Source organism: Tursiops truncatus, chromosome 3 (genome assembly GCF_011762595.2).
Source record: "Tursiops truncatus isolate mTurTru1 chromosome 3, mTurTru1.mat.Y, whole genome shotgun sequence".
NCBI lineage: Eukaryota > Metazoa > Chordata > Mammalia > Artiodactyla > Delphinidae > Tursiops > Tursiops truncatus.
In genome coordinates, this window is record NC_047036.1 from 147,506,519 (window position 1) to 147,533,600 (window position 27,082).

The window sequence follows — 27,082 nt, forward strand, 5'->3', positions numbered from 1 at the left end:
GCTGCAACAAAGCTTCCAGTTCAAGATCATAACCTTCCCCATTAAGACCTCAAAGGGCACAGGTCCTGGTTCTCAGAGTCATCAACGCTTTTCCTCAATCCTGCTCCCACCCAAAGCCTTCCTGAGGTCCCCACTGCCCTCAGAGCGAGTGGAACCCCTTACCTGGCATTCAGGTGCTTCATGATCTGGAGCTGCTGCTATCCCTGGCAGCCCCGCCTTCATCCCACACCTGCTCACCTGGCTGCTCACATCTCCAGGGCACCCGGGCCCTTTCACAGCCCCAGGAGTCTGCATGAGTTGAGCCTCTTCCAGGACATCCTCCTGGCAGGGACGGAACTTGTCTCTCCCATGGCTGTGTTCCAAGCCATCTCTGCACACCCCGTCCCAATAGCAACAGCAAACCTGTCTTGAACTTCCCACGAGCCCTGCATGTTCTAAGTGCTTTGCATTAACTCACTTAATCCTCACAACAAACTTACAGTAGGTGTTATTCATTCGTTCATTCATTCATTCAACAAATAGTTACGTATTTATCCTGGGCCATGCTGTTCTAGGTGCTGCGGACACAGCAGGGAACAAACCTCACAAAATTCCCTGCCCTCTGCGGCTTACATTCTGGACAACTAACGTAAAATACAGGATTACTGAGTAGTGATTAGAGACATATGGGAAAATAAAGCAAGGAGGGAGACAGAGAGGGCCTGGGGGGATGGGGGCTGCCCTTTAAATGTTGGAGTCAGATGACATTTAAGCAGAGACTGGAGAAAGGTCAGAAAGCGAGCTAGGCTCGTATCTGGGGAATAGCATTCCAGGCGGAGAGAACGGCCAGGGCCATGTATAAGGGCAGGACTTTCCTCGGCATCAGAAGAGTGAGCAAAGAGAGAGTAGCAGCAGTGAGACCAGGAGATGAGGCTGGGAGGTGAGGTGAGGCCACATGGCGGGGGTGGGGGGCGGCAGGTGTCACCGGAGGACTTGAGTTTTCCCTCTGATTGAGACAGGGAGGTACTGAGAGCACTGAGAATGAGCTCTCGGGAGCCAATGTGGAAGCAGAAAGAACAGGGAGGTGAGAGACGATGCTGGCTCTGAGCAGAGGGGTGGATGAAGGGAGGAAAGAAGATCTGGCTAGGTCTGAAGGTAATGCCAGCTGCACTTCCTGATAGTCAGATGTGGGGCTGAGGAAAAGAGAAGAGTCAAAGCTGTCTCTGAGTTATTGATCTGAGCCCCTAGAAGGATGGAGGTGCCCACTCCCTTACAGATAAGGAAACGAAGGCACAGAGAGTCAGCTAATCTGCCTGGGACCACACAGGCAGTCATCGGCGAGTTGGGATTTGAATGCAGGGCTCTGGCTTTGGAGACTGAGCTCCCCAATCCTCTGTGGTGTTCAGAAAATGTTGAACTTTGATAAAAGAGTTTTTGAGAGAAAGAGATACAGACAGGCAGTCAGTGCCTGGGTTGGAAATGTGATTGCTTCTAGGATTAGAGCACACAGACTTGTACCTGAAGGCTCTTATCACCAAGACCTAGCTGTCCCTGTAGTTTCACTCGGGTGGCACTGGCCATGCCAGCCTGTGTGAGCCAGCCTGCTTCCTGCAGTGTCCCAGGCACGGGAACTGCACCCACAGGCTCCTGGCACAGAGGCAGCTTCCTCGCCCCCATTACATTCAGGGTGCCACCACCATGGAGAGCACCAACGGGGCTTTGCAATGTTTGGACAACACAGGCTGGAAGGGCTCCTCCTCATTCTGGAGCCCAGGCCCAGGTTAGCTGGGGTGTGGGCTGGGGGCAGGGCCTGGGGAATTCTGGGGCTCAGCCCAGCACCCTTCGTCTCAGTGTTTCGTCCCTCAGCCCTTCAAAGGACAACTGCCAATCCCGATTTGCAGATGGGGAAACTAAGGTTCAGCGAGGCAAGGTCGCCTGGCCAAGGTGAAACTTGCATGGCTCCCCATTGCCTTCTAGAAAAGCCCAAGAGCCTTGCCAGGACCTGAACTGATAGGAGGCTATTGATTGACGGTCTTTATTATTTGCACTTACTTTGCATATTCATACATTTTGATGTGGAAACATCAGTGTGTTTGTTTTTAGAAGAAGACCCCACCCCCATAGGATGTGTCATGTAAATACATGGTATAGTTCCCTTTTTAAAATCTGAAAAGCTGGGACTTCCCTGGCTTCGCAGTGGTTGAGAGTCCGCCTGCCAGTGCAGGGAACACAGGTTCAATCCCTGGCCTGGGAAGATCCCACATGCCGCAGAGCAGCTAAGCCCCTGTGCCAGAACTACTGAGCTCACGTGCCTCAACTACTGAAGCCCACGGGCCTAGAGCCCCTGCTCTGCAACAAGAGAAGCCGCCGCAATGAGAAGCCCGCGCACCGCAACGAAGACCAACCGCAGCCAAAAATGAATGAATGAATGAATTTTTTAAAAATCCGAAAAGGTCAGATTTCTGAAACCTCTAGCCCCAAGAATTTGGGATAAGGGATTGTGGACCCTTGATACCCTAAGGCTCTTGCTATTTTCCAGACACTAGGCTGAGCACTTTGCACCTGTTTAATCCTGACAGTAACCTAAGCAGCCACTTTATTATTATGCCCATTTAATAGACGAGGACACTGAGGCTGCAAACTGTGCAGCAACTGGCCAGGTTCACGCGTGAGGGCCAGAAGCCGAACGTCAGACTGCCACTAAGAGCCATGCCCGTAGTCAACACAGGCCATTGTTTTCTCCTGCCCTCTGTGCAGTTTGCCAGCCTGGCTGGGGGCAGAGCACACAGGTTGGAGGGCTGAGTCACTGGCACTGCCCTCTAGCAGCCTATCATGTGACTGGGCAAACAGGTCTGGTACCTCCTGTCAGTCAGGACCATCAGGGGAGGGCTTCGAATGCTGCTTAGAGCCCTTGAACTTTATCCAGAAGGCCATGGGGAGCCATGGAAGGATCTAGAACATGAAAGTGACATGATCAGGATGATGCCCTAAAAGAGTGGTGCCCGAGCATGAGTGGGCATCAGATGACTTGTTAACACAGCACTGGGCCACACCCCAGCGTTCCTGATTCACTAGGTCTGGGGTGGGGCCTGGGAATTTTTATTTCTAACCGGTTCCCAGGTGATGCTGCTGGTGGTGGTTGGGGCCTCCACTCTGAGAACTGCTGCTTTAGAACAGCACAGCAGGGTGGAGGGTGGCAGCAGCCCCCGAGGATCTGCTGGAATAAGGGCTGCCGCGTCGGTCACTTAATCCTCCCAACTCACAGATGACGAAGCACTGAGACTTAGCGGGGAGAGACTGCCTGCACGGGCCACACAGCTATTCAGTGTTGGAGCAGGGACTCCATCCTAGGGGCTTAGGGCTTCAGAGGGAGCCCCCTACTTCCCCACCTCTGAGTCAGGGCCTAAGATGGGGACCTTGGAGGACAGGACAGGGTGCTCTGTCCTCAGCGAGTTGCACAGTCACTAAGTCCATGAGTCAGACAGACTTAGGCGTTGCTGCATCCCTGGGCTCCAGACCCTCTCACTCACTCCACCTGTGGACCCCCAGCTGCAACAAATCTGCCCCAACTCCTTGTCACGGCGGCAAGGCCAAGAACAGGTTCAACCAGGCCAGGTCACAGCTGCTGCAGAGGGAGAGAGGGGGTCATCAGGGCGAGCCCCGAGACCCCCATCCCTGGAGAAGCCCCTGCCTAGAATTCCCCAAATGGCTGCTTCAGGGAAATCAAGGCAACCTCCCTCATGTCCCTGTTCTCTGGTGGGTTCTTGCCCTCAGCACCCCATGGGGGGACTCCCTCCTGCACCCCCAGGAAGGGACAGCACTGGGGGACCAGTGGCTGTCCTCTGTCTGCTCCCAACAAGGCTCACAGTCCTGGTCCCCTTCCCGGCTGAGTGAGCCCGAGCTCCGTTTGCAGACTGCGTGCCTCACAGGACGCAGGTGGGTGAGATGCTGCGTTATCAGGAAAACCACCATTTCCTGAGCATCTACTATGTGTCAGTCCTATTGTCAGGCATCTGCCAGGCACCCTCTCATCAGCATGACAGATGATCTGCTGGTCTGCGTGTCTCCCCAGATAGGCCTGGGGATATCACACCACCACCACCTACCATAGCCGTGCTTACGCAGACACTTTTTTTTTTTTTAAGAGAGAAAGTGAAAAATCAGAAACAAATAAGGCAAATCGTTAAGGGTTAAATAGGAGTGAGGGGTGCTTGTCCACAGTATGATTTTCTGAACTTTGCCATATACTTGAGATATTTTCTGATACAATTACGCTGGCCTGGAAGGTGGGAGGAGGTCTGAGGAACTGGGTCAGGAGCTGGCCAAGCTCGTCATCCTCCAGATGTGATGGTGAAGGTGGGAGGGTGTGACTCACCGAGACAAGCCGGGATGTTTTGGATGTTTCTGAAACTCTGAAGTCCCCTATCCCCTTGCCAGCTCCTGACAAGGGCGTGCATGGGGTGAGCCCCTGAAATAGCAGACTGAACCAGGGTGCCCAAGGGGACACCCATCAGCATTCCTTTCTCAGGCTCCCCACAGGGATCGCATGCGGAATGCTGGGATTTTAAGCCATTCCTGGAGCCCTTGTGGTTCCAGCTTCAACCCCAGCTCCACCCCCCACCCCATGGCCATGGAGTCGGCCTTTGGGTCCACAGGCCCACAGAGACGGTGAGTCCCCAAGCCCTGGGCCTGGCGGAAGAGAACCTCGGCTGTAGAAGTGGGCTGACTACAGCTTGTTGTGTTGTTGCTAAGTTCTGTGCTGATCAATCTGGCCTCAGGGGTTTTTTTTTTTTCCTTTGGTTTCTTGTTCTGACGGGAACTGGGCGAATCTGGAGCTGGTTCATCACAGCCACAGCATTCCAGAGGGTGTGACTCCGCGAGCTCCTTTTTGGCCTCGGATCCCGCGTCCACACCCTCCCCAGCTGCCGAGCGGATGGATGGACGGTCGGGAGAGCAGCTCAAACCAAGGTTGGAATATGATTTATAGGACTCCATCCTCACTGTCCTTTCTAGAAGCTAACTTGTCTTCCAGTGAGAAGGAAGACGTTTTAAGGTCAATGCTGAATTCTGTTTCTTGGTTCCACAGTTCCCTTTTCTGGTATTTAAAGCTCCATAAATTTTGTTCTAAAAGTCTGCCCCGCCTCCTGCCTCATATTCCACAATGCCCTGTGAGCCAGACAGGCTGTCCCCACAAATATCCTCGCTCCTGGGGTTCATCTCTCCCCTCCTCCCTGCGGCCTCGCAGCTGGATGGGATCAGATCAGGCAAACCCTCAATTCCTTCCTCCCTCCCTTCCTGCCTGCATCCCTTTCCTCCTGCCCTCTTCCCTTCGGGAAACATCCACGCTCTCCCAGGTCTTATGCGCTCGAGAGACAGACAATATTGTAAATTTTTAAAATTATTTATACGTTTTATAAATAAAATTACACTGTAATATACATTCAGGTGGAGATGAGCACTGTGAAGAGAAACTAAGGTGGGAAAGAGGTGAAGAGATTGGGGTGTACGTGTGGAGAGAGTTGGGGGTACTGCAGATGAGGGTCGGGGGACGCCCTGAGGAGGTGGTATTTGGGCAGAGACCCGGAGGGGAACACGGGAGCTTGTGGGGAAAGGCACATGTCGGGGGAGGGAACGGCAGGTGCACAGGCTCTGAGGGGAACAGCAAGGAGGCCTGTGTGGTTCAAGCAGAGGAGTGACACAGGAGGAGAGGAGGAGAGCTGGACCTCGGAGGCTGGGGCTTGGTGAGCTGCAGCAGGATCTGGGGTTTTCTTCCACGTGCGCTGAGAAGCTCCTGGGAGCCGAATGCAGAGAGGTGACGACCTCAGAGCTGGTTTTTTTGTTTGTTTGTTTTTTTAACATCTTTATTGGAGTATAATTGCTTTACAATGGTGTGTTAGTTTCTGCTTTATAACAAAGTGAATCAGTTATACATATACATATATCCCCATATCTCCTCCCTCTTGCTTCTCCCTCCCACCCTCCCTATCTCACCCCTCTAGGTGGTCACAAAGCCCCGAGCTGATCTCCCTGTGCTCTGTGGCTGCTTCCCACTAGCTGTCTGTTTTACATTTGGTAGTGTATATATGTCCATGCCACTCTCTCACTTCGTCCCAGCTTACCCTTCCCCCTCCCCGTGTCCTCAAGTCCATTCTCTACGTCTGTGTCTTTATACCTGTCCTGCCCCTAGGTTCATCATGAAAGGATCCCTGGCAGCTCTTGGGCCAAGAGTAGAAGCAGACGTAGGGCCTCAGGTAAGAGGCTCCTGCTGCATCCGGGTGGGAGATGGGTCGGGTCTGAGGGGCGAGCACTGGTGGCCATCAGGAGAAGCAGTTGCGTGTTGGAGGGACAGCATGGGATACAGCCTGCAGGGTATGAGAGAGAAAGAAGAGGCAGTCAAAAACAGCTCCGGGGCTGTGGGCTGGAGCCACTGCTGGGGGGAGGGCGATAGGGAGGCCAAACTGGGGAAGATGCAAGCAGAGCACGTTCGTGGGGGCCAAGTCAACAGGTTAATTTGGGTTCCAGACAGCGTGGAGCCTTGTGAGCCATGGAAGCAATAAACAGACCTCTCTGAAATGGTTCTGAGGACAGCCGAGGAGCCACTGGGGGGGGGGTTTAGGCAGAATTCCAGAACATTCCAGATGTTATCTCCTCTGGGGAGCTTCCTGGTGCAAGTGGCTTCTCTCTTGTTACGTTGCTTCATCTCGGAATCTTGACTCAGTTTCTCCAATATTTTGTTTCACTCTAAAAGCTTTTGCTATGTGCCGGGCACTGTGCTGGCTCTAGTACCAGCACTGTTGCGTGAATTAGGAGGCGTGGACCATTGACCATGGTACCATTTCACAGAGGAGGAAAGAGGCAGAGAGAGAGGCGGTCACTTGTCCAAGGCCACACAGCTGAGAGGCTGGGACTCAGACCCAGGCAGCCAGGCTCCAGAGTCCACGTGTCAAACCACTGCACTCCATTATCCAACTCTTTATGCACCTCCACCACCAGCACACACACACACACACACACACACACACACACACACACACACAGTGCCATGTGGCTGTGCACATAGAGACCTCCAGGAGAACCTGTGTCGAGGATTATGCTCCAGCTTGGTTTTATCTGCAGGCCTGCGCTCTCTGTGTTTATTAATTCACTAGATAAATATTTGTATGTGAAGGCCATGGCCGGGGGCTGCTGGGAAGCTGAGACGGGGAGCCTGTGTTTCCTGCCTGTGCTGTGATGGAGGGAGGAGGTGAGGAGGTGGGGACCCAGGCTGGGAAATTTACCCTACAGAATGCTCCGTGCCTGCAGAGAAGGGAGCCGCAGACAGAGCCCAGGACGGCCCAGGTTCGGGGCAGGAGAGCATCGGGGGGCTTAACAGTGCCTGTCTTAGGGTCACCTCAACCCTGCGTGACCTTGGACACGTCACCCCACCTCTCCCAGCCTCAGTTTCCACCTCGCTGTAAAGGGGGCCGAGCAACCCACCTCCTAGAACCATGTGAGGCCACCACCGCTCAACAAAGAGAACCAGAACTTCCACTTCCCAGGCTGGGATGATATTGCGTGTACGTCACGCACTGTTCTCCGAGAAGTTCCTTTCTCAAAGAGGCTGGAGGGTAGCGAAATGTTGGGTGGTGGGTCTTGGCTTTCCAGTGCCCCCCGCCCCACACAAGTCACTCTGGGGCCACGTGGATTCTCGGCTGTCTCTTGATACAGCAGATTCCAGGGCCTTATTTAGAAGACCCTGGGGGGGGCAGTGGCACACTCCCCCAGACCCCCAGTAATTCACCTGCTCTCCCCTCACCTCCACCCCCTCCCCAGGGTGAACAAGGGCTCAGGTTCTGGAGCCAGGTTGACGCCCCGACCTTGGGCACAGCCTCAGAACCCTAGTCCCAGGCTTGCCAGAAACCCTTGCCACCATGGGGTTATGCCCTGGGCTCCTGCATTTAGTAGTCAGGATGGGGTGATTGGGGACCCAGAGAGGAAGAAAATCAAGACCTTCTTTGGGAACGAAGGTGTGGATGCTTCATCCTCGGAGACACCTGCACCCCTACCAATTTCATTAAAATTAAATACCATGTGTCTTAATAAGAGCGTGTCCCACTCTTATAATAAGACCCATAACATTGCATATAGCCTAGAAAAAAGACTAGAAGGAAAGACAGTAGCAGGTAGACAATTCTTGTCTCTGGGTGGTGGGAGATGAGAAGCTATTTTTATTTATGTATTTATTTCTTCTATATTTTCTAAACTTTCTCCATTGAAAATGCACCACCATTAAAATCATGAGGAAAAAAGCACTTTTTAAAAAAGATTATATTGTTAAAAACATAAAACTCAGAGATACAGTAGAAAGATATAGACGATCTTTTGAGAAGTAAAATCATAAAATTTAAAAGCAAAAATAATACATATAATTACATATAACCCAGATGAGAACAGAATATATGTAAGATATGTGACTAAAGTAATATATAAGATTTATATGGGTGTAACAATATATTCTAAATGAGAAAATTGTATGTGAGATAGAATAAAAATAATATATCTCCTGTACATCCCCCATTAGAGCACATACTCGGGGCTCCCTGGGATTTATTTGTCTTTCTCTCTTGCTGGACTGTGAGGCATTCACAGTTCAAGGTAAAGTTTTACTTATCTCTGTTTTGCACTGAGGACCTGGCACATAGTAGGTACTCAATAAATGTTTATGAATGAGTAAATGAACGTCTTCTTTTTAAAAAAAAAAAAAAAAGATACACATGAAAACTCTAAGTATACCGGGACCTGATGTAAGAATGTATTTGACAAGTTAATAAAACATAGAAAGTTGTATATTCTCAGACAGAAGGCCCAGAGGCAGGTCCAGCGCCAGTGTCCCCATCTGAGTCTGTCCCTCTGGGCTGCTTGTGGACCATGTGTCCTGCCCATCAGGCTTGGAGGTCCAGGTAGACAGGGGCTGTCTTTGTTCATCTCTGAACCCAAGGCTCCTACACAGCTTAGGCTGTTCTTAGGAGTACAGCGGAAACAGGTCAACAGTCAGAAAAAGGCATTAGGCAAGATGCCCTTCATTCCGTAAACGAGTTAAGGTAGGTCCTTGATTTCAGACAAAAAGGTATAAGGGCACCCAAGGATAGGTCCTTAAAGGCGGACCAAGCTCCCCTGAAGATGGAGCTTCTCTCCCCACTGCTGCTTCTGCCCTGAGGATAAGAGGAACCCCACACCAAGAATTTAGGGGAGGTATCACTGGCTCAAAAAGGAAACACCAAAAATGAGAGGGGAAGGAAAGTGGCCTCTTCCTGTGTTACGGTGCTGTTTACTTGTCTGTATTCCCTTCTCGACGGAGTTCCTCACACACAGGGGTAGGGACTTCTCCAATTTTGTCCAAGAAACTCTCAACAGTTGATTAAATTCAAATGACATTGAATGAACTATTCTGTGTCACTATATTTGTTGAATGAATGGATGAATGGATAGAGAGCCATTTTTGCCGCATTTCCAACCCTGGGCCTTTCCACTGGGGATTGCAGAATGAGTAAGCCTTTGGGCATTCATTCGAAAATATTCACTGAGCTTCTAGTATGTGCCAGGCGCAGCTGTAGCCCCCATGCTCACGAAGTTCCCTTGTTCTGTCACAGCTACAAGTGATATTTTAAATCCACTCTCCCTATACATATGTTGACTTGGGGGATTTTTTTTTTCCTTTTAGAAGAAAGTAGATTCCACTTCTAGATATATACTCAAGGGAGATGAAAACATATGTCCATACAAAACTTGTTGAATATGCATAGCAGCATTATTCATAATAGCCCCAAAATGGAAACAACTCAGATGTCCGTAAACCAAGGAATGAATAAATAGAATGTGGTCTATCCATACAATGGAACATTATTTGGCCATAAAAAGCAATGAAGTCGGGCTTCCCTGGTGGCGCAGTGGTTGAGAGTCCGCCTGCCCATGCAGGGGACGTGGGTTCGTGCCCCGGTCCGGGAAGATCCCACATGCCGCAGAGCGGCTGGGCCCGTGAGCCATGGCCGCTGAGCCTGCGCGTCCGGAGCCTGTGCTCCGCGACGGGAGAGGCCACAACAGTGAGAGGCCCGCATACCGCAAAAAAAAAAGAAAAAAAAAAAAGCAATGAAGTACTGATACATCCTATAACATGGACGAACCTGGGAAACATTACGCTATATGAAAGAAGCCAGTCACACAAGATCCCATACGATTCCATTTATGTTAAGTATCCGGAGAGATAAATCTATAGAAACAGAAAGTAGATTCGTGGCTGCCTAGTGCTGAGGGGAGGAGGGCTGCTAACAGGTTGGGGGTTCTTTCTGGGGTGATGAAAATGTTCTGAAACGGATTGTGGTGATGATGGAAAAACTCTGAATATAGCAAAACCCGCTGAATCATACATTTTAAATGGATGAATTATACGGCATGTGAATTATATTTCAATAAAGCTGTTATAAAACCAAAAAGAAACAAAGCAGAGAATTTCCCCTTTTGAGCAGGCGAAGTGTCGTGGAAATGTATTTCACAACCGAGTGGTCTGCTTCGGTTTAGCGGTGGAATTTTTCTTTTTCAACAACTTTGAGCTCATTCTTCAAGGCAAATTTTCTCAAGGTTCGTGCTAGGAAGCCCTCCCCTCCTCCACCACCACTGCCTGTCCCCAGGCCAGGCAACCCTGTCCGTGGCCCTTGACGTAGTTTGTTCCACACACCATCCCCCCAGCCTCTCCCCCCCACTCCCCCCCCCACCCCATACCCGCACTGCTCAGCTGCTGCCAGCTCCCAAATGCCAGAGCTGCCACCTGGGGCCCTGACAACGCAGGGGCCCGCAGTGTTGTGATATGTTTGGATGGGGAGTGCGTTTGGTGCCAGTGTTACCAGGCTCCGAGGGTGACTAATCCCATCTGCATTTTCAGTTTCAGCTGCCTGAACTGTTCATCTGGAGGACCTCAAACCTCTCAGTTGTTTCTGGAGAAGTTTGCCTCCCATTTGCAGATGCATGAGCTTAATTAAACCCATTCTCCAGCCCCCTCAGCCACCACTCACACACATATGTGCCCAACAAATACTTACTGAGCACCTACTGTATGCCAGACACTAATCTGGGGAGACAGCAGTGACAAGGCAGAGTTCTTGATCTAATGGAACAACAAAAAACACAGTGTTTTTTAAAAAGAAAAAAATATCTAGATAGTGTTAGAAGTGCTGTTCAGGTAAATGAACCAGTGTGAGGTGACTGTGGTACTCAGAAGTAACCTGAAGTTACTTCTAGTTCGGGGGGTGACGGAGGCAGGGAGCAGCTTCTCTGGGGATGTGGCTGAGAAAGAGGTGTGTGTGTGTGTGAAGATCTAGAAAAAGAGTGATCTAAGCAGAGGAAACATCTTGTGCAAAGGCCCTGAGGCAGTAATAGCAATGAGGCCGCTGTGATCCCACCTCACAGCCAGCGAGGAAGGACAGGGAATAGGTTGGGGTAGACTGGGTTATATAGGGCCTTCTCTGCATTGGGGAAGAGTTTGTTTTCTCTAAATGCAATGGGAAGCCATTGGAGGGGTTTACAAGAGAGGAACAGGATGTGGCTTACATTTTTTCAAAGGTCCATCTGGCTTCGGAGGGGAGAAAGCGCGTAGACAGGCGGTGGGTATGGGGAAAGCTGGGGCCGGGACAACCTTCAGTCTCTTAAGGTTCAGGTTCCCTCTGTCCTCCACCTCTTCCACTATCTCCAGGAGGCCACCAGGGCCTGGGCAAGCGTTCCCCTCTCATTCTAGTATCACTGTAGTAGTTTTTTTTCTATACTTATACAGTTTTTACTTGAAAATTTCCTTTAACTCAATTGCTATTTTACTTAACTGATTTTTTAAAAGGAAATTATATCACAGCCAAAAGTCATGAGTTTAATGCATGACTTACATTTTTTTCCTTTTCCTAATACATATTAACATAAATACACCGCTATTAAAGGTTTTTAAATGAACAAGCGAATTTAGTCTTAAGACTAAAGATGAATAGTGAAATTATAAGAATAATAGTTCACCAGAAACATATGAGTTTGATACACTAGTTATTTCTTTTCTAATACACATTAAAATAAATACTTGGTTATTAAAAAAAGAAAAAAAAAGCTAATCCAAGTACCAGTTCAAATCATCTAAACGGGCCCTGTCTATTCTACTTATTGGCTGTGTGGTCTTAAGCTGGTTACGTAACCTCTCTGAGCCTCAGTTTCCTCTCAGTGAAGTGGGGATAATAACAACCCAACCTCGTGAGGTGATTATGAGAACTACATATGTGAGAAGTATTTAGAATAGTGCTTCACACAGTATAGGCTCAACAAACATAATGTAGCTGAACCAGCCCATGGATGGTCAGAAGGAGTTTCCCAGCTGTCTGCAGGCCCAGTCCAGCCAGTACCCAGACCCACTGAGCCAGCCTATCCTTCTCTTGCCCCGCCATCCCCCAATCCACCCCCGGGGAATTCCCAGGTTGACCGGCTGGGCCTGACCCCAGGAGGGAAGGTCATGGCAAATGAGGTGTATACACATTGCTAAGGACAGCCAAGTGACCGGTATGCTCAGGGCTCAGCACACAGCCCCAACCAAGGACGCACTCGAAGGACCTTACCACAACCCTTCTCCTCCCCCAACAAGCAGACAAGAGGCCCAGAGTGGGGGAGGGCCTTGCCCAAGGTCATACAGTGAGAATCAGGAGTTAAACCCATGTCAGGGACTCCAGGGTCCCTTCTTTGCCCACGGCACACACATGTGTATATGTCTGTGGGTTTTAATCCCCTCCAAGGGCCCCGCTGTCTGCTCCCCACTTCTTCCCACACTCCCTGTACCCAGGAACTTGCAGTTCCTGAAGGTCCTGCTTATTTCACACCTGTGCATTCTGCTGGCTGTTCCCTGTGCTGAAATGCCCTTCCTCTACCTTCGCTGCCCCCTTCACCCCGCTCCCACCTGGCAAACTCCTACTCATACTTCAGGGCCCAGCCAACTGCCTCCTCCTTCAAGAAACCTTCCCTGATCCTCGGCCTAACAGAGTCAGTCCACTCCTCCTCCTTGATCACAAGGTGCTTCTAAATCACAGTGACTGAGAGCTCCTGGAAGGTGGAAAACAGCCTCTCTCTCAACTTTGTTGTTATCAGTATCTACTAATAATTAAATTAGTATCTACTAATAACTATTAATAACTACTAATAACACACGAGAGAAAGAATTCACGAATCAACTGGCTTGCTATTCCATGGTCTTAAAGGCAGCAGTTGTGTTTAGTGGTTTTGTTGTTGTTGTTGAGAGTAGAGCATGGGCATCCCAGCAGGGCTGCCATGTGCGTTCTCACAGACTGTGCGCTGCACAATGCCGGGGATGCCAAGCAAACAGACTGCAATGTGAGTGATACCCTCTGGAGGTGGGCAACATGCCAGCCTGACCCTTGGCCATTCTGGAAACACGGGCAGCCCATCAGGTAGTGGAACAGAAAAGGTACAGGCTTTGGATTCAGACTCACTTGAGTTCAAATCCCAGTTTTGCCACTTATTCACTGTGTGTCCCTGGGCAAGTGACTCAACCTCTCTGAGCTTCTGCAGTAAAATAGGAATAGATACCCACCTCACAGGGCTGTCATGAGAGTTAAATAACGATATACCTAACACATGGTAGGCCCACAATAACTGTTCCTTCCTTTCCTTAGACATCTGGAACTCTTATACCCGTCCTCTAACTTCCAGACTGTTTGCACATCCAGTCCAGGTTCCTCTCAGACTGGCTGTAAAACTTTTTGTCCTTGTCCCAGAAGCCTGGTCACTAGGACCAGTTTGATACAGAGATCAGTAAGATCCTGTTCCTCTAGGAATTTCCCTCACAGATGCCCTCACATACGTGCATGAGAATATACACCAAAGCATCATGTGTAGGAGCAAAAGACTGGAAACGAACTACGTGCCCACCAGAAGAGGCAGGATAATGAATTACATGCATCCATACCATGGGTACCACACAGCCGTAACAAAGAGGCAGCTCCCTGCATACTAACAATGTGTCATTTCCAAGATAAAGTAAGGGCAAAAGAAAAGCATGGAACAGTTTGTTTAGTTAACCAGCTGGGGGTCAGGATCTGACACAGAACAAGGAAAATGACATAAGGGAAAATTCTTAGTTCATCCGAGGGTGGTTCATAACTAGTACCACTCGGGATGCAGAGGAAAGAGGCTAATTCCTTACACACAATGATCCCGTGGGCCATTAAGGAAACTCCACTGAGAAAGGCTGGCCAGACCGTCTCTGAAGGACACAGGGGAAACTGATCATATCAGTTCCTGGAATGGAGAATTAGGAGACCCGGGGTAGGCGTGGAAAGAAGTCACTTACTACCCATCAGATACGTGGGTACTTTTGAATCTTTTGCCATGGACATGACTTAATCTGTTAAAATGAAAGCAAACCATTTTCAATAAGATTTTTTTTAAAGCTTATATGTATGAATTAATAATAATAATAATGCTCTTTGACCTTGGGCAAGGCTCATGGTGACTCCATTTCCCCGTAATTAAAATGGAAGGACCATCGGGGGAAGAGGACAGATTGCTGTTCTCACATCCCAGCGCCCACCACTGTGATCCGGTCCTGAGGGCCACCGCTGGATTTAAGCAGGGCTGTCTTCAGAGGTGTGGGATGTCACCATCCGGGGCCACGCCTGATTTGGGCACAAGCTCTAGATCCCAGCAACTGGAGCTTGCTGTTTACGCCATTTCCCAGGGAGCAGGGTCACAGTAGGCCCTGCCTCAAGGGGTCTAATTTTAAACACTGGGTTAAAAAAAAGGTCAGATCCTGGCTACCTCCAAGATGTATGAACTTTAGAAAGATGACCCTGAGTGCAGAGGCCAGGAAAGAGAAAATGATCTCTCTCTACTCCTCCCTCTCTCCCTCCTTCCACAAACTCCAGCAAGTGCCTATCTGCCAGGAGTGCCCAGCAGGGAGGAAGCAGTGACCTGGGGCAGTTCCCATTTCACCCTAAGTCAGGCATCTCAAAGCTGCCTGACCTCAAGAATCCCATCTGGGGGCATCAGTTCAAAATAGATCACTAGCCCCCAGCCACGTGATTCTTAGGGATCTGTTTGGATTTCTTATTTCACATGTGGTTTTCATATGTTTGGAGTTTTTTGTTTGTATATTTGTTTTATCATTTGTTTAGATCAGAATCCCAAATGGGATCTACACCTAGCAGTTGGTTGATATGGGTCCAAATCTCCTGTACTCTGTTGATTTCCTCTCCATTTATTCATTTATTTACTTACTTAGTTATTGTTTCTGTTTCCCTCTCTCTCTCCCTCTCTTCTTGCAATTTATCTGTAGAAGAAAGTCTATATCTATAGAAGAAGTCTATATCTATAGAGTCTCTCACATCTGAAGTTGGCTGACTGCATTCCCCAAGGTGCCACTTAACATGTTCCTCTGTCCCCTGTAGCTCCTGTAAATTGTTCAAATCCAGGGACCTGATCAGATTCCGGTTTGAGTTTAGGGCAAGACTACTTCCTGGGTGCCGCATGTCCTTCCATCAGGAGGCTCACACTCTCTTTTTGTGATGCGAGCAGCTGTAGCTGCCCAATTCATCCATTAGGGGTTACCCAGTGATGACTCTCTAATTCTATCATTTTTTCCTACATTTTAAAGCAGATATAAGTCTATAAATAGAAACTTACCCTCATCAACCATTTGGTTACCCTAAGGTACCATCTGTATAGGAAAGGTAGAATTAATTATGATTCTTTCTCTTTCTTTAGGAGCTCAAATCCTAACAAATGTGTGCTGGCAGTAGGAGAAGGCACATCCTCTGAGCCTCTGTTGCCCCACCTGTAAAATGGGGATGCTGGTGAACTCACAGACTTATTCTGGTATGTGCAGAGAGTTCAGTTCTCCTGTCAAGGCTGTGTGCATGCAGGCTTTCTGTGAACTGCAGAACCGGGCACGCAGCAAGATTTTTCGGCCTCCTCCCACTCCTCGACCCAGCCTCCACCCCAAGCCCACTGCTGGAAGATGGCAGAAGCCATCAGGGCCTTCCCTTAGCCATGCACAAACTCCGTTTGCTGTGGGTGGCCCTCTCTGCGCCTGTTTCCTGTACGGTGAGGATGCTAGTGCCTTCCTGGGGCGGAGGGGGTGTGGTGCTGTGGGAACTACATGAGATAATGCAGCCAGGGGCCTCACGCCTGGGGAAACCCAGTAAGGGGTCCTCTCCCTGTTCTCCCAGCTCTCCCCCTTCAGGATACACACACACACACACACACACACACACACACACACACACACACACACACACACACACACACACACACACACCCAGTGCGCACGCACACACACACACACACACACACACACACCAGCGCGGTCACTAAGGGCGGCCCTATTGTTTGGCCACTTCCCCAGCCCGGAGGGGGCGGCTGGGAACGCGAGGCGACCCTTCCTGCTGGGCGCTGACTCGCCTGCGGAAGGAACAGAGCGTCTCGGCGCTGGTGCATTCCTCTCGTGCTGGGCCTAGCGCACGTGCGCACGCACGCACGTCCGCACCTCCGGCGGCGTCCAGTCGCCCGGCCCCACAGCCCTGATGGCGTGATCCGGCTCCTGACCTGATTGGGGACGGGGCTCCCATGCGGGCCGGGACGGAGGCACCAGCTTCCCTGAAACTTCCCGCCCCGTCTGGGTGGGCTCAGTTGCCCATTCGACGGCTGAGCAAAGTGGAGGCCAGAGGCAGCCAGGATGCCTCGGGCAAATAGGGCAGAACCCGGGCCCTTGAAAATATGCATTTTCAAACTATTTTCTAACTACCTACTATTCCCAAGATTTGATATCTCCCCCCTACCTGCCTCCCATCACCTCTACCCAGGTGCCCCGCTGTGCAGCCTGCAAGGGGTGGCCTGAGGACCACTCAGACAGCGGATTTACGTGACCAGGTCTTGCCACCCCGAAAGGGACAAGCAGTGGGGAACAGAGCCATCACTTCCCGAGCACCTACTAGTGTCAGGCCTCCTGTAATGACAGTCTCTCAATTAACCCTCATGACAACTTGACCAAATAGATATTATTTATCCCAAGTTAAGTGTCTGGCTAGGAAGTGACTGAACCCTGGTTTTCTTGGGTCCAAAACCATCCTTTTTCCAGGCAACATAATTGGGGGACTCAGGCCCCAGAACAGCAGAATTCAGACACTGGCGCCCTTACTCAGCTCCCTGTTCTGCAATGGGCAAGTTGCTTCACCTCTCTGTGCGTCAGTTTCCTCGTGTAAAATGGAGATGATAACAGTACCTACCGTATAGGGTGATGGTGAACATTCTGGAAGATGATGCAGGTGGTTTTCTTATTCTTATTAATTTCACTTCTAGAACTAAAAGGGGCTGAAATGGAGTTCAGGTCACCAACTGTCCCATTTTGTCTGGGTCTGAAGGGTGTCCTGGATGCCAGACTTTCAGTGCTCAAACAGGGACACCCTAGGCAAACCGGCAGGGATGGTCAGCCATCATGACGCTGGTGTTTTTAAAAGTCCATACTTCGTCTCCAAAGGGTAGGAAAATGGCCATTTCATGCTCTCAGTGCTGGTGAATTATCCCAGAAACCCGCAGGCCTCAAGCTCTTTGTCCTGGTCTCCCTACTGTGCCCTTGCGTAGCCAAAGAGAAACCAGACATTCTCAACATGAAAATTTTCCACATCCTTCAGGGCAATCTTCTAGTGCCAGAAATAGCAGGATTTGGGAATCAGCCCAGGCCACTAAAAATAGCTCCCACAGCCCCCTGGAAGGCCTGCACCATCTGGGCCCCAGGTGGCCTGCCACCCAGCGAGCTGCCTGATCCAGCCAGCACCTTAAATGACCATGAGCTCTACTGGTCCTGCCGACCAAGGGCAGCGGACACAAAAAAGGCCAGGACCAACCTGGCCTGCCACCCGGAGATGTTCCTTCCTCTACCCCATGGCATGTCCTTCCCCTCCATCCAGACAAGACAGCACATCGCCTGCGTTCACACCTGGACAGTCATACGAGGGCCTCAGTGGTGCTCACACAAGCAGGGACACACAGCTGCCCCCTCCCTGCCTACCTACCTCAATGCACACTTCAGCACACACAAAACAGCCACACGCATACACACCAAGCGTCTATTTTCACTACTCAATTGTCTCTACATTCTTAATTAAGGCAGTGTTTCCAAATCTTTAATACCTTTGCTTCGATTTCTCTACAACCCCTCCACCTGGCAAATGCTAAGAAGATTTTTGCTTTTTGCTATTGGTACCCGGGGTTAAAAAGAAAGAAAGAAAAAGGATGAATATGCATTTTCAAGCTATTTTCTAACTACCTACTATTCCCAAGATTTGATATCTCCCCCCATCTGCCTCCCGTCAAGTCAGTGAGAGTCCAAGGCCAACAGAGAGAGAGGACGCCTGGGGACACTTGTGGGCATCCCCTCCAGATTCCTGCCCAGCCTCCCAGCCTGAGCCTCACAGCCCTGGTCTAAGGTGGGAGCAGGAAGCAAAGGTGCTCTGCCTGGAGAGGGTCCAGGGCTGGAGGCCGGTACACCTGGGGCATCGCCACATGCTAGAGCAGACACACCGACTGGGCTCCCTGTGCTGCTGCCCATATCCCACCCTGGCCTGCTTGCCTGCTTTCTGGGAGGGAAACAGAAGCAGGAGGAGGGGCTTCCCTGGTGGCGCAGTGGTTGAGAGTCCGCCTGCCGATGCAGGGGACACGGGTTCGTGCCCCGGTCTGGGAAGATCCCACATCTTCCCACATCACGGGCTGGGCCCGTGAGCCATGGCCGCTGAGCCTGCACGTCCGGAGCCTGTGCTCCGCAACGGGAGAGGCCACGGCAGTGAGAGACCCGCGTACCGCAAAAAAAAAAAAAAGCAGGAGGAGTGTGTTCCGGAAACAGCCCTCCAAGGAGTGGAGCCCACATCCTTGTCCTGTGGAAAAGCAGAGGAAGGAGAGCTGCCTGCCAGGGTTTGACAAGCCCCGAGCACTGAGGCAGGAAGTCGAGTCCCAGTTGGGCTCCCCCGACCCCACTCCCACTCTAGCCTGAACCCTGGTTCCAGAGGCCTTGCTCTTAACTGCTCTGCCAGGGACCAGACTACCTGAGTCCATGGAGGCCATGGAAAGAGTTGGGTTTTATTCCGGATATGATAGGAAGCCCCTGGAAGGGTCTAAGCAGAAGTATGCCTTCAGGTATTAGTTAGAATTAAGTTCAGGTGCAAGAAAAGCCCAGCATAACAGTGGCTTAAACAACATAGGAATATAGAAATATAGTTTTCTCTCACACAAAAAAGCCCACCAGAGACAAGCCACAGACTGGGAGAAAATATTTCTGAAAGACACAACTGATAAAGGACTGTTATCCAAAATACTCAAATATCAACAGTAAGAAAACAACCTGATCTTTTAAATGGGCAAAAGACCTGAACAGAAGAAGATAGATATAAAAATGGCAAATAGGGGACTTCCCTGGTGGCGCAGTGGTTAAGAATCTGTCTGCCAACGCAGGGGTCACGGGTTCGATCCCTGGTCCAGGAAGATCCCACATGCTGCGGAGCAGCTAAACCCATGCGCCACAACTACTGAAGCCGGCGTGCCTAGAGCCTGTGCTCCGCAGCAAGAGAAGCCACCGCGATGAGAAGCCCGCGCACCACCATGAAGAGTAGCCCCCGCTCGCCACAAGCCCGTGGGCAGCAATGAAGACCCAATGCAGCCAAAAATAAATTAATTAATTAATTAATTAATTTTAAAAAATGATGGCAAATAAGCACATGAAAAGATACCCAACATCATATGTCATTAGGGAATCGCAAGTTAAATTAAGTTACCAAAATAAGCTACAAGGATATATTGTAAAACACAGGGACTATAGTCGATATTTTTAAATAACTATAAATGGAGAATAACCTTAAAAATTGTGAATCACTCTATTGTACACCTGTAACTTATATAATACTGTACATCAACTGTACTTCAATTAAAAACCAAAACAAAGGGACTTCCCTGGTGGTCCAGTGGGTGAGACTCTGTGCTCCCAATGCATGGGGCCCGGGTTTGATCCCTGGTTGGGGAGCTGGATCCCTCATGCATGCCGCAGCAAAGATCCTACATGCTGCCACTGAGACCCAGTGCAGCCTAAATAAATAAATAAATAAATATTCTTTAAAAACACACAAAATACCACTACATGCCTATTAGAATGGCCAAAATCCAAAACACTAACAATACCGGGACTTCCCTGGTGGTCCAGTGGTAAAGAATCTGCCTTCCAACGCAGGGGACACGGGTTCCATCCCTGGTCGGAGAACTAAGATCTCACGTGCCGCGGGGCAACTAAGCTCGTGCGCCACAGCTAGAGAAAAGCCCAAGCACCGCAAAGCAAGATCCTGAGTGCCGCAACTAAGACCCGACACAGCCAAAAATAAATAAATAAACAAATAACTATTTTTTTAAAAAAAACCAAAACACTAACAATACCAAATGCTGGCAAGGATATGAAGCAACAGGAGCTCTCATTCATTTCTGGTGGGAAGGCAATGGTACAGCCACTTTGGAAGACAATTTGTCGGTCTCTTACAAAACTAAACATGCTCTTACAATAAAATCCATCAATCATTCTCTTTGCTATTTACCTAAAGAAGCTGAAAGCTTATATCCATAAAACGTAGATCAGCCTTATTCATAATTATGTATAATATTATTTATGAATAATATTTATCATTCATTTACAAATGCATTATATTTGTAGTTTATGAATTTATTCATAATTGCCAAACGTTGGAAGCAACCGAGATGTCCCTGAGTAGATGAAAGGATAAATAAATGGTGGTACATCAGACAATGGATTTAAACCATCTAGACATGAAGGAAATTTAAATGCTTATTAGTAAGTGAAAGAAGCCAGTCTGAAAAAGCTACATACTGTATAATCAAAAATGACATTCTAGGGACTTCCCTGATGGTGCCGTGGTTAAGTGTCCGCCTGCCAATGCAGGGGATACGGGTTCGAGCCCTGGTGCAGGAAGATCCCACATGCCGCGGAGCAGCTAAGCCCGTGCGCCACAGCTACTGAGCCTACACTCTGGAGCCTGCGCTCTAGAGCCGGTGCTCCACAGCAAGAGAAGCCACTGCAATGAGAGGCCCGCGCACCGCAAAAAAGAGTAGCCCCCACTCTGGCAGCTAGAGAAAGCCCGCGTGCAGCAACGAAGACCCAACGCAACCAAAAATAAATAAATAAATTTATTTAAAAAAAAAATGACATTCTAGAAAAGGTTAAACTGTAGAGACAGTAAAAAGATCAGTGGTTTACAAGGGTTGGGGGTAGGGGGAGGGATGAATAGGTAGAACACAGGATTTTTAAAGGAGTGATACTACTCTGTAAGATACTATAATGGTGGATATATGTCATTATACATTTATCCAGACCCGTAGAATGTACAAAACCGAGGGTGATCCCTAATGTGAGCTGTGGACTTTGGGTGATAATGCTGTATCATCACTGTTACAAATGTCCCAGTATGGGGCTGTACGTTGATAGAGGGGGAGGTTGGGCCCGTATGGGGAAGGAGGTATATGAGAGCTCTCTGTGCTTTCCACTCAGTTTTTCTGTGAATTTAAAACGGCTTTAAAAAATAAAATCTATTTAAGAAAAATTGAATTACTGATACAGACAACAACATGGACTAATCTAAAAAAAATTATGCTGATTGAAAAAATGCAGACACAACAGAAAGAATACAACATGACTCCATTTATAGAAAATCCAGAAATCACAATTTTAATCTATGGTGACAGAAAGCATGTCCCTAGGTAGGGATTGATCGGGAAGAAGCATGAGGGAATTTTTGATGATGGATATGCTCTATAGTTTGGCTGTGTTGGTAGGTATAATACATTCTGCATACATTTGTTAAAATTTGAATATACACATAAAACGATATAGATTTGTCAAAAATCATTACATCATAAGGTTAAAATAGGTGTTTATTGAGGTAAAATGTATCTCAATAAAGTTAGAAAAAAGGGGGGAAAAAATCCCACCAGGGCTTATTGCTGTGCTCCATGAAATCCTTGTCAGAAGCATGAAGGCCTGAGAATTCCTTCCTACTTGCAAACTCACAAGTAAGCTGACCACAGTTTCATAGATGCTTGCAGAAAACACAGGACAAGGGACTTTATTACAGCACAGCGGGCAGCATGAGGTTCATATTTGCACTGGTTCCCCTTGCCCCCCAAGTTCCATGGGGCCAGTGCAGTAGGCCCAGGTGGATGCTGTGCACACAGTGGGTTTGTGTCAGAGCTAAGGCACACTGGGTTTAGGAAAATCCTAATCTTCTAAGAGGCTGCTAGCAAATCTAGCCAACATTTGCCCTGGAAAATAACATTATCTCTATTATCCTGCTCAGGAAACAAATCTGTTCTCTGTTCCAGAAGACGCGATCTTAGTTTCCCCAGGCTATTTGCCTTAAAACAACTCTTGAAAAGAAATAATTTCATTTAAAAGATGTCACAAAAGTTGTAAAAATGCCACAGAGAATTATCTCCCAACAGTCCTCAGGGACCAAGACTCCTTCTATCTTGCTGCTCTGCCATCATTCCTAGTATTGCTTCATGGTTTTAAATAGCTGCCTCAGCTCCAGCCATCACACCAGTATTCCAGACAACAAGAAGAAGGAAAGGGGGAAGAAAGGAAATCCCCTTCTCTTTAATGACACTCTCTGGAAGTTGCACACACCTTAGGCCTGACTTATCCAAATGGCCACACCTGGCTGCGAGGGAGGGAACTGTAAGACACATACCTAACTAAAAATCTATTACTAAAGAAGAAAGGAAAACCAAATACTAGTGGCAACCAGCTATCTATGTCCTAGACAGTTTAATCATGGTCTGTGTATTTACTGAAAGCGCTGAGGATACAAGGATACATAAAGCCCCTTCCCAGGAGCCCTGGGGGCATGGGGAGCCTCATCTAGTAGTCATCATCAGTACTTTCCGCCTTCTCCAAACTTAAAGAGCGATGGTGGGCCCCAGAATGAGGGCAGGGCTCACCCTTATCTTGCTTGGTGCAGTGGAAAGACCTTGCCGGACTTGGGCCTTGGACACTGAGTTCAGCCCAACTTGTGGCTCTAAGCAAATCCTCTACTTTTCCAGGCCTCAGTTACTACTCCTTGTGACATGGCAATAATAATAAGCCCTGATGAAGAGGCCAGATGAGAGCATTAAATAAACCACATACGGAAAGCAATAGTCATAGTAGGAGCTCAATAAACAAGACTTCCTTTATCTTTCTTCTCTGACCCTGAGCTATCATGGCTATATTGGGCACTAGCTCTGGCCAGAGATATCAGAAATAAAGTTGTCCCCAGTCTCTCATAGAACTTATAGTAGGATGAGCAATGGCCCGAGTGAAACTCAGGTCTTGCCTCTTCAAGGGCTGCAGGGCCCTTCAAACCAGAGAAGCAGCTCATAGTAGAATAACCAGGGTTGAATGCTGTGCCCTGTCATGTCCAAAGTCAATGTGAGTGGGAGCCTGAATGGCTGACTCTGGGCCGTAGGGACAAGGTAGTCATAATCGTGTTATCTCATCTTCTTGGGACACTGTACTCTCTGCAGTTTTCGGGTCCATGATGAGAACAGCCTAAAGAATTCATCCAGTGAGAATATGGAGAGGAAGCCAGGGTCCAAGCTAGTGCTTTTCAGTCTTTCTTCCTTGAGGGTCATGTCCTTGGCCTCACTCAGTGCCCCACAGAGTCCACTCTTTTAGATGCCCACCACAGGGGGCGCGGGGCTCTGGTCCACTTTGCGTAAGAGCAGGACAGTCGTGCGGACTCCCGTGAGGACTCTTGAGAATTCACTTCTAGGGCAAGTAGTTTGGGCCTGGGACAAGTCCTAGGGTCCTTCTTCTTTCCATAAAATCTAGTAAACAACAATAAATTGGCTTCAGACCATTCTTCATCCCCCTGAGGACAGGAGTCCTTTCTGTGCCATGTCCCCAGAATTCCAGGGCTCAAGAGTCACCCCCTGCAGAAAGTCTTTTCTTCTTTTTCCTCCCCTCTGTCCACTCCTCCCTGCATCTCCCCACTTCCTTGTCCAGTCCACACCTTGCCACCAGCTCCCAGACCACTGCACTAAAATTCTGGGTCAAGACATCAGTCTCCACCATTTGCTGGGAGAGCCCAAGGTCAGGAATCGTATCTTGTCCATTCCTGTGCGTCCAGTGTCCAGTGCAGGGCCTGGCACCAGTTAGAGCTCAGAAGGGGCTGCTTTTATGACTGGACTGCTTTTATGTCAACCAGGACCATCTGCCTTAGCCTCTACAGTGTCATCCACAATAAATACCAAGCCCCAGCCCCCCACCTGCCACTGCCACGAGGCTCTATCAGGCTGGCAATATCCTAGAATGAGGCTCCTCAAGACTCCCAAATATTCCTTCATTCACTCAACCATTACTTCCCCAACTAGAAGCCAAGCCTTACGTTGGGACACAGAAAAGGGCACGATCCTGCCCTTAGTGGCTCACAGTCTGATCAGGGAGTCGGACGTCCTCTTCCCCTCCTCCCCTCCCTCCTGCTCTCACTGCTGGCCTCCCTTTCTTTGTTCCTTCCATATGTACTTATTGAGCAACAGACAGACAACTAAACAGAGTGACAAGTGCCAGGAAGGTGCTGTTGAGAGCTCTGTGGGGGAGAATCCCCAGTGGTCACTGGAGCCCTCGACAAAGGACATTTCCAGGAGATTCAGTATAGAGATCTAACCCTCCTGCTAGATGAGAAGCTGTGAGTCATAAGCCCCAAGCAGCCCTACAGACTTCCCCATGAATCACCCACTGCCCCATGCTCCTAATTAGAGGCACACGCCATGGGGAATTCTCTTTGGATGGGAGGGAGGAAAGGCGGGGGAAAATGTGGGAGGATGGGGCTCAGAATGGAGCCCCCGAGGAGCTTTTCCCACTGTTGTCCTTCCAGAGTCACAGCCCTGATCCCAAGAACGGAGCCCCAGGATAAGCAGGTTTTGGATAGCCAGGACCATCATGTTATTTCCTGATTACAAAGTGCTTTTATATGTTTTATTTCATTTGCACACCACTGTGTGTTACTGGAAATTCTCCAAGGGAAATTGCCTCATGTGGAAGGGAAAGAGGTTGGCTGAGCAGAAAAGAATCACTTCCCCCTAGCTGGAGCCCAGGACCCACCCAGAAAGGAGAGGAATTGTCCAGAGCCTTCAGAGTTCTCTCATTTATGCATCACATTTACAGAGTGCTCACTACATGCCAGGCACTGTTCTAAGGGCAGGAGATCCCACAGTGAACAAGACAGACAAGGTCCTTGCCCTCAAGGCCTTCCGTTCTAGTGGGGAAATAGACCACACGCAAATAAGTAAGTGTTAGGCAGTGATAAGTGCTCTGTTGAGAAGTGAAGCAGAGAAAGGGATATGGGGTGCCCAGGGTTGGGGCAGGGTGGTTCTAGTTTAAGTGGGGTGGTGGTCAGGAAGTGGCCCATTGAAGAGATGACTTTTGAACTGAGAGCTGAAGGAAATGAGGAAGCCAGATGCAGGGATCTAAAGGGAGATTGGTCTGGGCGGAGGGAAGAGAACGGGTCCCTGAAGCAAAAGTGAACTCTGCCTATGCTAGGAAGAGATGAGTGAAGGGGAAGAGTGGCAGAAGATGTGGTCAGAGATGTATCAGCCAGACAAGTGATGTCAGGTTTTGTAGCCTTTGTAAAGACTTGGCCTTTTATTATGAGTGAGGTGGGTGCCATGGAGGGTAGGGGTAGAGGAGAAAAAGAAACCTCATGTGTTAGAAGTTTCACTCTGGGTTTTTAAAAGTCTAAATAACTCCCTTCCAGTCATGGCAGACCACATCGTCCAGAACCACTCTACTGCTGAGGACTAGAAAAGTTGGACAAAATACTTTTAAACATTTCAGTTTGAAGACATTCAAGCGGTAAAAGGGCAGTGAGGAACTGTGGGATCAAGAGCTGGAAGAGGAAAACCCAGAGGGATGAGCATAGCATTGGGTGCTTCTTTTCCCCGAAGGGCTATTTGCCAATTCTGAAATGAGAAGCTGAACGGCTAACAACTTGAGCAGAGGTTTTAACTGACTCATGAGTATAATGGGACAAATATTAGAGTTCAGGGCACACCAGGAAGGAATCTGGTATACGCCTAGGCTTTCTCGTATATTACCCCAAAAAGTAATACAGGCTGGGGGGCTTGGAAAACCCCCAAACTTTTAGTTGCAACTACTAAAGAATACATCTTTAGAAGAAGACTGTAGCAGTCATCACAGGGTCTAAAGCCCAGCTTCAAGTCCTCTCAAGCCATCTCTGTCTCTGTTTGGGGTAAGGTGATCTGGGATTCCTAGACCTCCAAGCCACCTAGAACAAAGTAAACCCTCTTGAGAAGAGGGTAAAACTGCCTTAAATAATCTCTAAAGTTTTTCATACACAGTGCCTGTCACTCAATCAAAATAACCAGGCATATGAGGGAATAAAACATGATTTTACAAATATCAAAAGAAACCATAGGCAACAGATATAAACACAAGAGAATCTATATAGTTATTGGTCACAGACATTAAAATAGCTACGTTTTATACGTGAAAGTATCAAAATGGAGAAATAATAACAGAATTTTCCAAGACTAATGAAAGACATCAAGCCACAGATTTGAAAAAAGCACAAATCTTAAGCAAGGTAAATAGGAAGAAAACTACAGAGACATTATAATAAAACTGCTTAAAAAAAAGATTGTAAAGCAATTATTCTCCAATAAAGATGTTTTAAAATTTTTTTTAAATAAATTAATTTTTAAAAAAGAGAGAGAGAGAAAGAGAAAATCCAAAGCAACCAGGGAAAAAAGACAGATTACCCTCAGATGGACAACACTAAGTAAGCTGACTTCTCAAAAGACACTACAAAATTGAGAAGACAATGTCTTCAAAATGATTGAAGAAATAAGTTTGAAACTGGAATTCTTTGCCCAGTGAAAACATTTTTCAATAACGAAAGTAAATTAAAATATTTGTAGGGGAGCAAAAGCTGAATTTGTCATCAAAGGTGTGTACTATAGGCAACACTAAAAGGGTAGCTTTGGCTTTTGG

The 27,082-nt window shown here is 48.6% G+C and overlaps 1 long non-coding RNA gene across 3 annotated transcripts in view; it reads left to right on the forward strand.

Annotated features, from left to right (window-relative positions):
- The first annotated feature begins 4,263 nt into the window (after positions 1-4,263).
- LOC109551856 (uncharacterized) overlaps positions 4,264-27,082 on the forward strand; it is a 45,604-nt gene continuing 22,785 nt past the window's right edge. For all 3 annotated transcript variants that reach the window (XR_012330966.1, XR_012330967.1, XR_012330968.1), the window contains exon 1: positions 4,264-15,864. This is a non-coding gene — a long non-coding RNA (uncharacterized lncRNA). The remainder of the gene's footprint in view (positions 15,865-27,082) is intronic.